Source organism: Stegostoma tigrinum, chromosome 14 (genome assembly GCF_030684315.1).
Source record: "Stegostoma tigrinum isolate sSteTig4 chromosome 14, sSteTig4.hap1, whole genome shotgun sequence".
Taxonomy (NCBI): Eukaryota; Metazoa; Chordata; class Chondrichthyes; order Orectolobiformes; family Stegostomatidae; genus Stegostoma; species Stegostoma tigrinum.
In genome coordinates this window covers 28,004,208-28,019,339 of record NC_081367.1, presented here as the reverse complement: position 1 = coordinate 28,019,339, position 15,132 = coordinate 28,004,208, and the positions used below count along the sequence as shown (strand labels likewise).

The 15,132-nt window shown below is 43.5% G+C and overlaps 1 protein-coding gene across 5 annotated transcripts in view; it reads right to left on the bottom strand.

Annotated features, from left to right (window-relative positions):
- The window catches only part of LOC125457421 (otolin-1-like), a 220,539-nt gene that overhangs the window by 106,675 nt on the left and 98,732 nt on the right, over positions 1-15,132 (bottom strand). The window lies entirely within an intron of this gene.

Below are 15,132 nucleotides of genomic sequence, written 5' to 3'. Positions count from 1 at the left end.
GTACAAAAGTTGGAATATCATGTTACAACCATACAAGGCATTGGTAGGGCTACAAGTATTGCACACAGTTCTGGTTTCCTAGAATAAGAAGGATGTTCTTAAACTGGAAAGGGTGCAAAAAAAGATTTCTAAGGATGTTACTGAGAATGGAAGGATTGAGTTATAAGGAGAGGCTGGGCAGACTGGGACTTTTATCCTTGAAACATAGGGGCTGAAGGGTGACCGTCTCGAGGTTTACAATATCAGATAGGGTGAATAGCCAAGGTCTTTTCCCCAAGATAGGAGTGTCCAGAACTGGAGGGCATACATTCAAGGGAGAAGAGAGAGATTTATAATTCACCTGAGGGGTACATCATACAAAGGGTGGTGCGTACGTGCAATGAGTAGCCAGAGAAAGTGGTAGAGGTAGGTACAACTACATTTAAAAGACGTTTTGACAGGTAAATATACAGGAAAGGTTCAGAGACATATGAGCCAAACACAGGCAAGTCGGACTAGTTCAGTTTAGGAAACCTGGTTGGCATGGACAATTTGAGCTGAAGGGTCTGTTTCCATGTTGCGTGACTCCATGATTCTGTGATTCTATCAGAAACTCAGCAGGTCTGGCAGCATCAGTTGAGGGAAGACACAGTTAATGTTTTTTGAGTACAGTGACCTTTCCTCAGAACTGATAGCACTTGGGAAAAGGTAGTCTCATGCTGATGACGGTAGTGGAGAGGGCTGGGGTATAGGGATTTGGGAGGAGGGGAGGAGCCGAAAAAGAGAGAGAAAGGAAAGGGGTTAGGCAGACAAGGGAATTGTTGATGGTGAGCTAAGGCAGAAGAGAAGCTATATCAGTGATAATGAGGATTATGGATTGGTTGTGCGGCAAGCAACCCATGTCATATCAGGAGCTGGGGTGTGGGGGTGGGTCAGTCATCCCGGTTTTCACCAAAAGTGCTATAGTAGAGCTGCAGAGATATGCACAGGAACATCAAGCATTTATGCTAGAGGTACATGGTGGGATGGAACAAAACATGGAAGAATCCTTCAAAATGTTTATACTATATTGGATCCAGACCGGCCGAATTCATGTAAAAGGTGGTGTCTACCTTTCAGAGCCACATCCAGCAGAATGCTCAGTTGTTGCCAGACCATGAGCTCAGAGCTGCACTCTAACACTTTAGTGTTTGGTGCTCAGCATCAATGGCAAGGCAACAGGAATGCCTGGATGTCAGTGCTTTTCCACTAAAAGTCATTTAAGGTAAGTTATGCATAACTACTTTAATATTGATTCAGAGGCAGATATAATTCACACATTAATAAGATAATGTAGCACTTAATCCACAAAGTAAAAAGTGAAGAACAGCAGACCAAGAAATTAGACAAGTCTTTCACAGTAAACACAGGACTGCTTGCCAGATGAACAACCTGGACACATAAACAATTAAACGAAGCCTCAACCAAACTCTGCCATCCTGAAAGCAAATGGCAATAAAGTTGTCTCTGTCCTCTTGACGTTCAGTGCACTCTCCTTCCTGCGTAGATGATTGAAGCTTTAAGTACCTTGTTATGATAAGACTTATTGAGCTTCCAACACAAGGTTGCAATCAAAGGACAATATGCAATGTTGATGATTGCTTGAGTTCAGTTGTTAATAACAATATTTGATTGTTTACTTCAGCCATTCACTGCTAATCTTCAGCATCAATTAAATCATCCAGCAGCTTGTCTTAATAGTGTAGTTACATCACAGAACCCAAGAGGCACAAGGAACCTGGCACCTTCTAAGAATTAAGGTGCCTCCAAATTATTGTCCTCCAAATTGCAGTGACACTTGAATGCAGATGGGTAGCATTGCTTAATCAGTGGAGGCATGAGTACTGTAATTGACCCTTGCAGGGCTTCAAAAGAACATTGCTAACTCTACTCCCACAGAAAACAGCAACTAACTCCTCTTAATTTGCATGTGGTTCCAGTCATTTTGTGAACTTACGGCACAATTAACTTTAGATTTGATATGGCAAGGTTGCAGCTTTCTATTTACAAGATGACGTACAGGCTCCGCCTGTGAGCCAAATGTGTTCCTTTACCTCTCATAGTCCCTTTGGTGTTGCTGTCCTTGCAGCTCTAATAACTATTCAACCTCCAAACATTTCAGTTGCACCCTTTAGATCACTACTAAATGGCCCCTTGGCCAAGGCATCAGCACATTCACGCATTCTTGCACTTTGTAAATGGACTACTGTCAAATACATCTCCAGTATAATATTGAATGTGACAGTAGCTGAAGGCAAGTATCAGCTTCACTGCGATAAGAAAGGTTTTAATATTGACAATGGCCCCAAACTCTCGAGTCAGTATGTAAATCATTTCATGTATAAATCTACATTTAGATGATTACTTTGAGCTAGAAAATTACAGTGAATTCAACATAACAAAGAATATTAATTTCTTCTCTGTCTTCTGCTTCCAGCAGCCGTTAGCAAACACAGACCAAAATAAAATTCTTAATTCTTAGAAGGTGCCAGGTTCCTTGTGCCTCTTGGGTTCTGTTATGTAACTACACTATTAAGACAAGCTGCTGGATGATTTAATTGATGCTGAAGATTAGCAGTGAATGGCTGATGTAAAACAAAACTCTTGAAAAATGCATGGCCATGACTTACATAGTCATAAAAAGTGTTCATTTTCCTCAAAGCAAATATCTGGAAAATGTCTTTACTATTGTCTTACATAAAAGTTTATATTCTTCAAGACTAACAGGAGAAGATTTGTTGTTAATAATGATTGATACTACACATTACCAGCCTTAAGATGTGAAACCTTGAATATGGCAGCCTGTAATGTTAGAGCAATTGATGTCAGATACACAATTAAAAATATTAGACATGTTCCAACTCCATTAGCAATGCAGTGCTATATTAAATGTAATCCCAGTGTATGTTGTGCTTCGTATTCTAATGAACTGATTTAACTTTCAGTCTCACTTTTGTACAGAAGCAAATCTAATGAATTTTACCATTGCAGAGTAATGAAGTTGTCATTCTAGCATTTGTTTTCGCTTAATCATAAAGCATCGACTTTACTGTTTATAAAGTTTTGCATCTGTATTTTTCACTTATAAAGCATTTTATTTATCACTTACTAGTTGTGTGTTCTGAAAGGTGTGGAGGAAGTGGATAATGACACTGAAATTTACAGACTTTCAAAAGGTTTTTGCTAAAATACAAGATAGTAGCAAAAGATTTTTGCCACCAAAAGATTGGCAATATGTATACCAGCTAAGGGATAGAAGATCCTTTAGAAGGTGACAGCGAATAGTGACTTCATAGACTGGAAGAAGTAGTCAATAGTGCTCCCCAGGATCACTACACTTTTAGATACTTATCAATGACTTGAAACATGGGAATACAGGTCACAATTTTGACATTTGCGCATAATACAAAACCTGGAAGTATAATAAACACTATAAAGATAGCAATAGGTTTGTAAGATGTATAGACAGACTAGCAGAGTGGCAAGGAGTGACTTTCAATGCAGAAAGTGATAAAGTCATGAATGGTTTTCTTACAGCAAACAAAAAAAATACCATTTCCAGCAGCTGAGAGGGTGATAGCAAGAGGCCTCAGATTTAAGATGATTGGCAAATAAACCAGAGACAGCATGAGGGCAGACATATTTTTGCAAGGTGTGAGATTAACATTTGGAATATATGACCTGATAGTACAGCTCAAACATATATAATAATAGTTTTCAGAAAAAAATTAGGTAAATAAGGAAAAAGAATGCACGGTTTTGAAGGAAGAGTCAGCAAATGGAAATAATAGCAGGAACTGCAGATGATGGAGAATCTGAGATAACAAGGTGTGGAGCTGGATGAACACAGCCGGCCAAGCAGCATCAGAGAAGCAAGAAAACTGACATTTCAGGTCTAGAGATAACAAGGTGTGGAGCTGGATGAACACAGCAGGCCAAGCAGTGTCTTAGAAGCACAAAAGCTGACGTTTCGTGTCTAGGCCCTCCATCAGAAAATTTTTTTGATTTTGATTTTTCTGAAGAAGGGTCTAGACCTGAAACATCAGCTTTTCTGCTCCTCTGATGCTGCTTGGCCTGCTGTGTTCATCCAGCTCCACACCTTGTTATAGCAAATGGAAATAGCTGAATTGCTTTCAAAAGAGCAGGTTTTGTTTTGATGAATCAAATAATTTTTTCATATTGTTCAATGATTTTACATGATAAAATGTAATTAATTCATTGTATATGAATCAGATAGAATTGGAAACCAACTTATTAAATTGTTGTCTTCATTATAGTTTAAAATTTTATAGCATGCACATTGCTTACTTAAGCTTAAAAGTGTTTGGTGTAGTAGTTTAAGAATGTATCACTTTTTCCAAAATTGGTTTTATTTTAAGCCATGGTATATACTCAGCTAAGGTCCTTCGCAAATCCATCAATTCAAAAACCTTCTCAATTTTTTGTTCCTTTAAGCTAACTCTTCTATCTATGGATCTTCAGTTCTGTACTTTTCATCCTTCTCAAGTTCAAGGGTGAGCTTTTACTTCAAAGATACTGTAGTAAGTCATGTGGTATCCATGTCAATAAGGACGTAATGATTTGATGTAAATATTTGGGTATTTTCAATTGTTTTAAAAGAGATAATGTGTTTCAATACCTCGTAATATGGTTTCTCTATATAACGATTTATGTTAAATAGTTTTAGTTTACCTACTATATACACTTCATTAAAGGGGCATTTTCAGTTCCATTGACACATAACAAACAATATTATTTACAGCAAAGGTTTCCAACTTTTCCAATAATAAGGTACATCTCAATTCAATGGCACACACACCTCTTTCAGCAGTTGTTCAAAAATGTTGCATTTATTTCCATTTACAATGAGTAAATTAATGCATAAATCAACTTATAGAAGGATCAATTGTATTACTGTTTTAAACCCATATGAAAAAATACACTGTCTTTGACCATGAGCGGATGCTTGGAGTGTGGAACTCAGTGCAGGGGTCTGAATTTTGCAGATGAATAGTTATAAATGGGTGAATTAAATAGATTTTGATAACGTGTGACAGTTTATATGTGTAACAATATTTTCAAAGGTATGATTATTAAATAATTGACCAATGCTAATGTTAGCCAGTTTTGTCTTGTTTTAATGTCAACACAAAAGTGCATGAATTCTGTGGCTTGGTTTCTATTGTTACTGGTTCTCATGTTCTAGTAAAAGCTATCACATAATCTCAATTTTACCCTTTTGCTACATATGTTTAGAATATTCACATTTTATAATTGAAAGACAGATATCTTGCTTTTATCTTGTGTGTGATGATTAATTTTCATGCATTCTGGCAGTTGTAATGTTGGATGGATAGAATATTGCTTGTACAAAATATTGCATGTTCAACATTGATTTTCATCATGTTGATACAAAATTTCACAGCACACTTTGACAGTTCTCATGGCAAATCAGCATGGCTTGGCACACCAAATCAAAAGCACTGGTTTACAGTTTTATCAATTTGAATATTTTTAACTTGTTTCATTGTTTATCTTAATTTTTTGTAACAAAACCTGAATGAACATAATTTCTTGTCACTTTCTGAGTGAGAGGATAATAAGATCAAATCTCCCCTGATTTCAGAAAATTGCAACTGTGGCAATCCTTGAAATTCAAAGTATCATTTTCTACCATTTGAAGTACATCAAAGATACAAACCTTATTCAAATTGACTGCATTGATGTCTGTCTACAGGCTGTGATGCTTGCTTTGAAAACAGACATATTCAGTTCAATACTTCGGGTATCTAGTCACAAGTTCATTTCTAATTTGTTCTTTGTAATTTTCCTTTACGTATGTCAATATTAATCATCAAATTAATCATTTATAACAGGACTGAGTAAGCAATAGATAGTGAAACATTGTATCTCAACCTGAGTTATTTTCTTGGTTACTTTTCTGGCCATTCCCTCATCATAAACAATTTTTTTAAAAATTTACATACGTAAATACAGCATGTTTATTGTCCACAGCAACTAGAGTAAATAAATAAAGTGTATTGACACTGGAATCAGTCCAAATAATTAGTACAAACTAACAAGATCCAAGGTTGATCTTGGCTTTCAAATTAAGTGAGACTTTAATAAAATTAACCAAACTACAAAATTAAACTCACCTTTTGAAGATTTATTTAAAGTTTGCTGAGTTGGAAATATATCTCTCTGTAATGCCTGTTGAAGTTGTGTAGCATCAAGTTCTGCTTCAAGTTGGTGAGTTACTTCTATGTCAATGTCATAAGAAACTCTAAAGAAATGTTCAGAAACGTCAGCTCATGTCTCCAGAGATAATGGGAACTGCAGATGCTGGAGAATCCAAGATAACAAAGTGTGAAGCTGGATGAACACAGCAGACCAAGCAGCGTCTCAGGAGCACAAAAGCTGACGTTTCGGGCCTAGACACTTCATCAGAGAGGGGGATGGGGAGAGGGTTCTGGAATAAATAGAGAGAGGGGGAGGTGGACCGAAGATGGATAGAGGAGAAGATAGGTAGATAGGAGAGTATAGGTGGGGAGGGGATAGGTCAGTCCAGGGAAGGCGGACAGGTCAAGGAGGTGGGATGAGGTTAGTAGGTGGGAAATGGGGGTGTGGCTTGACGTGGGAGGAGGGGATAGGTGAGAGGAAGAACAGGTTAGGGAGGCAGAAACAGGCTGGGCTGGTTTTGGGATGCAGTGGGGGAGGGGGACATTTTGAAGCTTGTGAAGTCCACATTGATAGCATTGGGCTGCAGGATTCCCAAGCGGAATATGAGTTGCTGTTCCTGCAAACTTCAGGTGGCATCATTGTAGCACTGCAGGAGCCCCATGATGGACATGTCATCTAAGGAATGGGAGGGGGAGTTAAAATGGTTCACGACTGGGAGGTGCAGTTGTTTATTGTGAACCGAGCGGAGGTGTTCAGCAAAGCGGTCCCCAAGCCTCCTCTTGGTTTCCCCAGTGTAGAGGTAGCCATGCCGGGTACAGTGGATACAGTATACTACATTGGCAGATGCGCAGGTGAACACCTGCTTAGTATGGAAAGTCATCTTGAGGCCTGGGATGGGGGTGAGGGAGGAAGTGTGGGGGCAGGTGTAGCACTTCCTGAAGTTGCAGGAGAAGGTGCCGGGTGTGGTGTGGTTGGAGGCGAGTGTGGAGCGCACAAGGGAGTCACAGAGAATGTCTCTCTGGAAGGCAGACAAGGGTGGGGATGGAAAAATGTCTTTGGTGGTGGGGTCGGATTGTAGATGGCGGAAGTGTCGGAGGATGATGTGTTGTATCCGGAGGTTGGTGGGGTGGTATGTGAGGATGAGGGGCATTTTCTTAGGGCAGGTATTGTGGGGGTGAGGTGTGAGGGATGTGTTGCGGGAAATGCGGGAGACACGGTCAAGGGCGTTCTCGACCACTGTGGGGGGAAAGTTGCAGTCCTTGAAAAACGTGGCCATCTGGGATGTGCGGGAGTGGAATGCCACATCCTGGGAGCAGATGCGGTGGAGGCGGAGGAATTGGGAATAGGGGATGGAACTTTTGCAGGAGGGTGGGTGGGAGGAGGTGTATTCTAGGTAGTAGTGGGAGTCAATGGGCTTGAAATGGACATCAGTTTCTAGCTGGCTACCTGAGATGGAGACCGAGAGGTCCAGGAAGGTGAGGGATGTGTTGGAAATGGCCCAGGTGAATTTGAGTTTGGGGTGGAAGGTGTTGGTGAAGTGGATGTACTGTTCGAGCTGCTCTGGGGAGCAAGAGGCGGCGCCGATACAGTCATCAATGTAATGGAGGAAGAGGTGGGGTTTCGGGCCAGTGTATGTGCGGAAGAGGGACTGTTCCACGTAACCTACAAAGAGGCAGGCATGGCTTGGGCCTATGCGGGTACCTATGGCCACCACTTTGTCTGTAGGAAGTGGGAAGAATCGAAAGAGAAGTTGTTCAGGGTGAGGACGAGTTCAGCTAGCCGGATGAGGGTGTCGGTACAGGGGAACTGGTCGGGCCTGGGGGACAGGAGGAAGCAGAGGACCTTAAGACCATCTGCATGAGGAATCCCAAAACCAGCCCAGCTCATTCCTGCCTCCCTAACCTGTTCTTCCTCTCTCCTATCACCTCCTCCCACCTCAAGCTGCACCTCCATTTCCTACCTACTAACCTCATCCCGCCTCCTTGACCTGTGCGTCCTCCCCGGACTGACCTATCCCCTCCGCACCTCCCCACCTATACTCTCCTCTCCACCTATCTTCTCCTCTATCCATCTTCGGTCCGCCTCCCCCTCTCTCCCTATTTATTTCAGAACCCTCTCCTCATCCCCCTCTCTGATGAAGGGTCTAGGCCCGAAACGTCAGCTTTTGAGCTCCTGAGATGCCGCTTGATCTGCTGTGTTCGTCCAGCTTCACACTTTGTTAGCTCATGTCTCCAGCCAGTCCTGCCACATAAAAGCCTGACCTTTTGCCCTGTTAATTCTGCTTCTCCAAGAGCACTCACAACATTATTACTCCAGTATTGACTTCCCAGATTACAGTTTTTAAGTTGAATGTTTATGGTTTCACCATATTCAATGTTTTCAGGCGTTAAAATCAGAGAAAGGCAATCAAAATAAATTATGAAGTTCTATTATTGGAAATTTCTCAATATATTACATCTCGTCTGAAATTTGCTGATCGGCAGATACAATTTTCTTGTATAAACAAAATCCCATGCCATTACTCCATTGAAAGTATATTCACTCCTTTCCTTCCAGAAATCTGAAAGGAAATGTCATCCACAGCAAATGTTTTGATTGTACACCATAGAATTCTCTGTCACTTAACTTGCCAAAATGAGATGCATACAAAATTCATTCCAAAATTCATTGAATGGTCTAGCTGATTCGGTCTTTAGCAGTTTCTCGAACAGTCCTGCCACAAGGAAGAATGCTGACTGGTGTGTCCGTGTGCAAGTGTGCGTGTGTTAGGGGGAGGGGTGTGTGTGTGTATGCTGGGGTTGGGGATTGTGTGTGTGTGTGTGTGCGTGTGTGTTTGTTGAGGGGTGTGTGCGTGTGTCTGTGTGTGTGTGTGTGTGTGTGTGTGTGTGTTGGTGTGTTGAGGGGCAGGGTGTGTGTGTGTATGTGTGTTGAAGGGTGGGGAGTGTGTTGGTGTGTTGAGGGGTGGGGTGTGTGTCTATGTGCGTTGAAGGGTGGGGTGTGTGTTGGTGTGTTGAGGGATGGGGTGTGTGTGTGTGTGTGTGTGTATGTGTGTTGAAGGGTGGGGTGTGTGTAGGTGTGTTGAGGGGTGGGGTGTGTGTTGAAGGGTCGAGTGTGTGTGTGTGTTTTGGGGGTGATGTGTGTGTGTGCGCTTGTTGGAGGGGTGGGGTGTGTGTGTGTGTATGTGTGTGTTGAGGGTTGGGGTGTATGAGTGTGTTGGGGGTTGAGGTGTGTGTGTGTGTTGGGGGGTGTGGGGTGTGTGTGTGTTGGGGGGGAGGGGTGTGTGTGTGTGGGGGGGAGGGGGCATTGGAGGGGAGGGGTGTGTGTGGGTGTGTGTTTGGGGGGAGGGGTGTGTGTGTGTATTGGGGGGGAGGGGTGTGTGTGTGTATTGGGGGGAGGGGTGTCTGTGTGTTTGGGGGGAGGGGTGTGTGTGTGTGTTGGGGGAGGGGTGTGTGTGGGTGTGTGTTTGGGGGGAGGGGTGTGTGTGTGTTGGGGGGCGGGGTGTGTGTGTGTTGGGGGGAAGGGTGTGTGTGTGTGTTGGGGGGGAGGGGTGTGTGTGTGTTGTGTGGGGGGGGTGTGTGCATTGGAGGGGAGGGGTGTGTGTGTGTTTTGGGGGGAGGGGTGTGTGTGTGTGTTAGGGGGGAGGGGTGTGTGTGTGTTGGCTTGTGGGGGTGTGTGTGTGTTGGGTTGTGGGGGTGTGTGTATGTTGGGTTGTGGGGTGTGTGTGTGTTGAGGTGTGGGGTCTGTGTGAGTTGGGGTGTGTGCGTGTGTGTTGGGTGTGGTGTGTATGCGTATGTGTCTGTTGGGGGTGGTGTGTTTGTGTTGGGGTGTGTGTGTGTGTGTGTGTGTGTGTGTGTGTGTTTGTGTGTGTGTTGGGGGTGGGGTGCGTGTGTGTGTGTGTGTGTGTGTGTGTGTGTGTGTGTGTGTGTTGGGGGTTTCCTACCTGCTACCTCATCCTGCCTCCTTGACCTGTCCGTCTTCCCTGGACTGACCTATCCCCTCCCTACCTCCCCACCTATACTCTCTTCTCCACCTATCTTCTTTTTTCTCCATCTTTGGTCCGCCCCCCTCTCTCCCTATTTATTCCAGAACCCTCTCCCCATCCCCCTCTCTGATGAAGGGTCTAGGCCCGAAACGTCAGCTTTTGTCTTTCTGAGGTGCTGCTTGCCCTGCTGTGTTCATCCAGCTTCACACTTTGTTTCCTTAGACTGGTGTTCATACCAGGGATAAGGTTGGAACATGCTATATTTTTCTAATTCCTGCGACCAAACTATTACCAAGTTGGGTCAAGTTGTGGACAGTGCAGAGGGCTGTTCTAGACTACAAAGGGACATTGACAGGATGCAGAGCTAGGGTGAGAAGTGGCAGATGGAGTTTAACCCTGAAAAGTGTGAGGTGATTCATTTTGGAAGGACAAACTTGAAAGCAGAATACAGGGTTAATGGAAAGATTCTTGGCAGTGTGGAGGAGCAGAGGGATCTTGGAGTTCATGTCCACAGTCCCCTGAAAGCTGCCACCCAGGTGGATAGAATTGTTAAGAAGGCATGTGGTATGTTAGCTTTCATTAATAGAGGGATTGAGTTCAAGGGCCATGAAGTTATGCTGCAGCTATACAAAAGCCTGGTTCGGCCACATCTGGAGTATTGTGTCCAGTTCTGACCACCTCATTACAGGAAAGATGTGAAGGCATTAGAAAAGGTGCAGAGGAGATTTACCAGGACGTTGCCTGGAATGCAAGAAAGGTCTTACAAGGAAAGGTTGAGCGAGCTAGGGCTTTTCTCTTTAGAACGACGAAGTATAGGAGATGAGTTGATAGAGGTGTACAAAATGACCAGAGGTATAGACAGATTGGACAGCCAGAGACTTTTTCCTAGAGTGGAGGTAGCTATTATGAGGAGACATAGTTTTAAAAGTGAGTGGAGGTAGATATAGGGGAGACGTCAGGGGCAGGTTCTTTACTCAAAGAGTGGTAGGGGCGTGGAAGGCATTGCCAGAGAAGGTAGTGGAGTCAGCCTTATTAGGGGCATTTAAGCGGCAATTAGATAGGCAAATAGATGATAGTATAAGGTAGGGGTGGAGGTTAGATAGACCTTACACTTAGGATAAAAGTTCGGCACAACATCCTGGGCCAAAGGGCCTGTACAGTTCTAAGTTCTATTTTCTACTATGGTAACTCTATGACTTTTGTTGACTCCTGAGTCTTCTGTTTATATTCAAAATTGGCAATTTCCATTACAAACCATTTCATATCCATTTGAGTCTAACAGAATTGTTGAGCGAATAAATTCGGTAGGATTTGCCTGGCTTGGAGCTAGCAGAATATACCTACAGTAATTCTCATAGTGAAAACAAGCAGTTCAGCTTGGAATCAGGCAGAACGAAAATATGTGTGTTAGAAGCTATGAAATAGCTGTGTACTAAGAAAAAAATTCTATTAGGAACCAGAAGTATTCCTGTCTTGGATCACAAAGTGTATCCAAGCAGTTCTTTGGATTCGATTAAATGTGGTTAAGAGAAGAGTCAACAATACAAATTTACTTAAATACGAACATTTATTAAGTGAATAAAAAAAATTAATAAGAAAGGAAAAGAAAATAAGCCTCATGCCCTTGTGCCCGGTAGGACCCCCTCGATCGACATCTGGTCTGGAGGTTTAGATTCGTTCCTGGCATTGTTTGTGATCCTGGTCTGAGGTGAAGTCCAATAACTCAGAAGAAAACTGTCTCTCTCTTATACAGTGTAACAAACAGCAAGTACATTAAAACACGTTGATTGTGCCGTCTTCAATACGTACAGGAATGTTCACAAGACCCATTGAAGGTCCTGCAGCTGTCGAATATCATCATCAATTTTAGTCCATCCCATACAGTTCCTAATGTTCTATTTGAGACACTGTACTGCAATTACAAGTGAATGCTAGACAGAAGTTGAAATAATGAGCAAATTACTGCAGATGCTAGAATCCTTACTGAAAACAACAAACGCTGGAGATCACAGCACGCCAGCTTTTTGAGTCTAGATAACTGTTCATTGGAGCAAAAGGCACTTAACTTTTAAGATAATTAGCCAAAGATGTGCTGGGGACATCATTGTGGAAATGGTAAGGGTTTTGGTACAAAATCCTTGTGATTATGTTGTTAAGCTTTTTGATATAGCATTTATGTGTTTACTGAAGAGAGTGTTTATTTAGTAATAAAATGTGAGGCTGGATGAACACAGCAGGCCAAGCAGCATCTCAGGAGCACAAAAGCTGACGTTTCGGGCCTAGACCCTTCATCAGAGAGGGGGATGGGGAGAGGGAACTGGAATAAATAGGGAGAGAGGGGGAGGCGGACCGAAGATGGAGAGTAAAGAAGATAGGTGGAGAGAGTGTAGGTGGGTAGGTAGGGAGGGGATAGGTCAGTCCAGGGAAGACGGACAGGTCAAGGAGGTGGGATGAGGTTAGTAGGTAGCTGGGGGTGCGGCTTGGGGTGGGAGGAAGGGATGGGTGAGAGGAAGAACCGATTAGGGAGGCAGAGACAGGTTGGACTGGTTTTGGGATGCAGTGGGTGGGGGGGAAGAGCTGGGCTGGTTGTGTAGTGCAGTGGGGGGAGGGGACAAACTGGGCTGGTTTAGGGATGCAGTAGGAGAAGGGGAGATTTTGAAACTGGTGAAGTCCACATTGATACCATATGGCTGCAGGGTTCCCAGGCGGAATATGAGTTGCTGTTCCTGCAACCTTCGGGTGGCATCATTGTGGCACTGCAGGAGGCCCATGATGGACATGTCATCTAGAGAATGGGAGGGGGAGTGGAAATCGTTTGCGACTGGGAGGTGCAGTTGTTTGTTGCGGACTGAGCGGAGGTGTTCTGCAAAGCGGTCCCCAAGCCTCCGCTTGGTTTCCCCAATGTAGAGGAAGCCGCACCGGGTACAGTGGATGCAGTATACCACATTGGCAGATGTGCAGGTGAACCTCTGCTTAATGTGGAATGTCATCTTGGGGCCTGGGATGGGGGTGAGGGAGGAGGTGTGGGGACAAGTGTAGCATTTCCTGCGGTTGCAGGGGAAGGTGCCGGGTGTGGTGGGGTTGGAGGGCAGTGTGGAGCGAACAAGGGAGTCACGGAGAGAGTGGTCTCTCCGGAAAGCTGACAGGGGAGGGGATGGAAAAATGTCTTGGGTGGTGGGGTCGGATTGTAAATGGCGGAAGTGTCGGAGGATAATGCGTTGTATCCGGAGGTTGGTAGGGTGGTGTGTGAGAACGAGGGGGATCCTCTTGGGGCGGTTGTGGCAGGGGCGGGGTGTGAGGGATGTGTTGCGGGAAATACGGGAGACGCGGTCAAGGGCATTCTCGATCACTGTGGGGGGAAAGTTGCGGTCCTTGAAGAACTTGGACATCTGGGATGTGCGGGAGTGGAATGTCTTATCGTTATTTAGTAATGTTTGCTTTCCTTGATCTTTACGAGCAAAATACATTTGTTTAAAATCATGGAATATTGTTTATTTCTTTCAGTTCATTCCTGAGTGTTTGAATTTCTTTTTAAACATGAATGGTCTCTGTGGTGATTGTAACAACTTAATAAAGAATTGTCAATAATATGAAACATTATTCTTCCCGAAGGTCCCATATCCTGAGACTTAGAAGTCAAATCAAAAGAATCAATACTGATTGATGGCTATTTCCTGCCTGTTCTCTTTAGATTGCCAGGGACAGAATGTACTCCATACGTTTGCTTGCTTGGCTGATGTTAAACCATTGTGTTGGTTCACACATGATGATTTGATTTCCATCTTGTTGCATTTGTCAGGTGGGCTTTTCTCTTTCAATACCTGCTACAGGTGTTAGCATTTATTCTTTGGGCAGAATCTTACAGTGGCCTGAAAGACTTGGACACTGGCAGGGTTTGTTGTAGGATCCGGTGTGAAATCCAGCTAGGTCTATCTTGATGTCAGGAGCAACACAGTGCATTTTTATGCAGCTGCCGGGCATCAAGGCAAATTTCTGTTAGGCAGAGGTGAAACACTTGTTTAGGGGAATTATTGCTGGATAAATACCTTACTGGTCACACTTGTCACCCCAATGATATGCAACTTTTAATGTTACCAAATGTACCAAACAATCTAGACATGGAAGTGAGTGCTAGCAACTTCAGCTCACCACTGATTGTGAAGAGCTTCCGTGTCGCTTGGCAAAAAACAGTGTTTCCGGGCACAGTTCATGGGCACCAGCCATATGCACTCCTCATACATGGATATTGGCATCTAAGATTTGCCAATTGCTCATGATCTTCAAGGCACCTCTCTGATCCACTTGCAAGATGTTCAGGAAAGACAGACTTGTAATGCATGGCACACCAGCAACAAACACTAAAAAGTCTGTTCTAAAGATAGGCCAGGCACACAGCTCACAGATTGAGCCAGGCTGAATTTCAGGGATGCTCACTTACCCTCTTGGCATTGATTCATTTAGCAACTACCAGCATGCTCATAATATCCTTACCGCACCTTCTGTTACATAGATATGTTTATAGATATTCAATACTTCAATTTATGACAACTCAGTCCGAATAGTACTTTATTTATAAAATAAAATCTAATCACACACTCTGGCCTCGTGGTAACGGTAAAATGGGGATAAGCCAAGCCATGAGGTTACAGAAACAAAGTTGCTGGAAAAGCTCAGCAGGTCTGGCAACATCTGTGGAAGAGAAAACAGAATTAACGTTTCGGGCCCAGTGACCCTTTGTTTTCCTTCCTGATTTACAGCATCCACAGCTCTTTTGGTTTTTATGAGTTACAAAATGTGGCTGAGTGCAATTCTGCTGTTCATGTTCTTTCTGAGGTGACACAAAATCTCTCACTCCCACATCCTCTCTAAGTAGTAGGCATAGGTAACAAATTACCATGTTTGTTTATCAAGTGTGTTGTTACAGGCTGGACTATTTACTGTAGCATGAA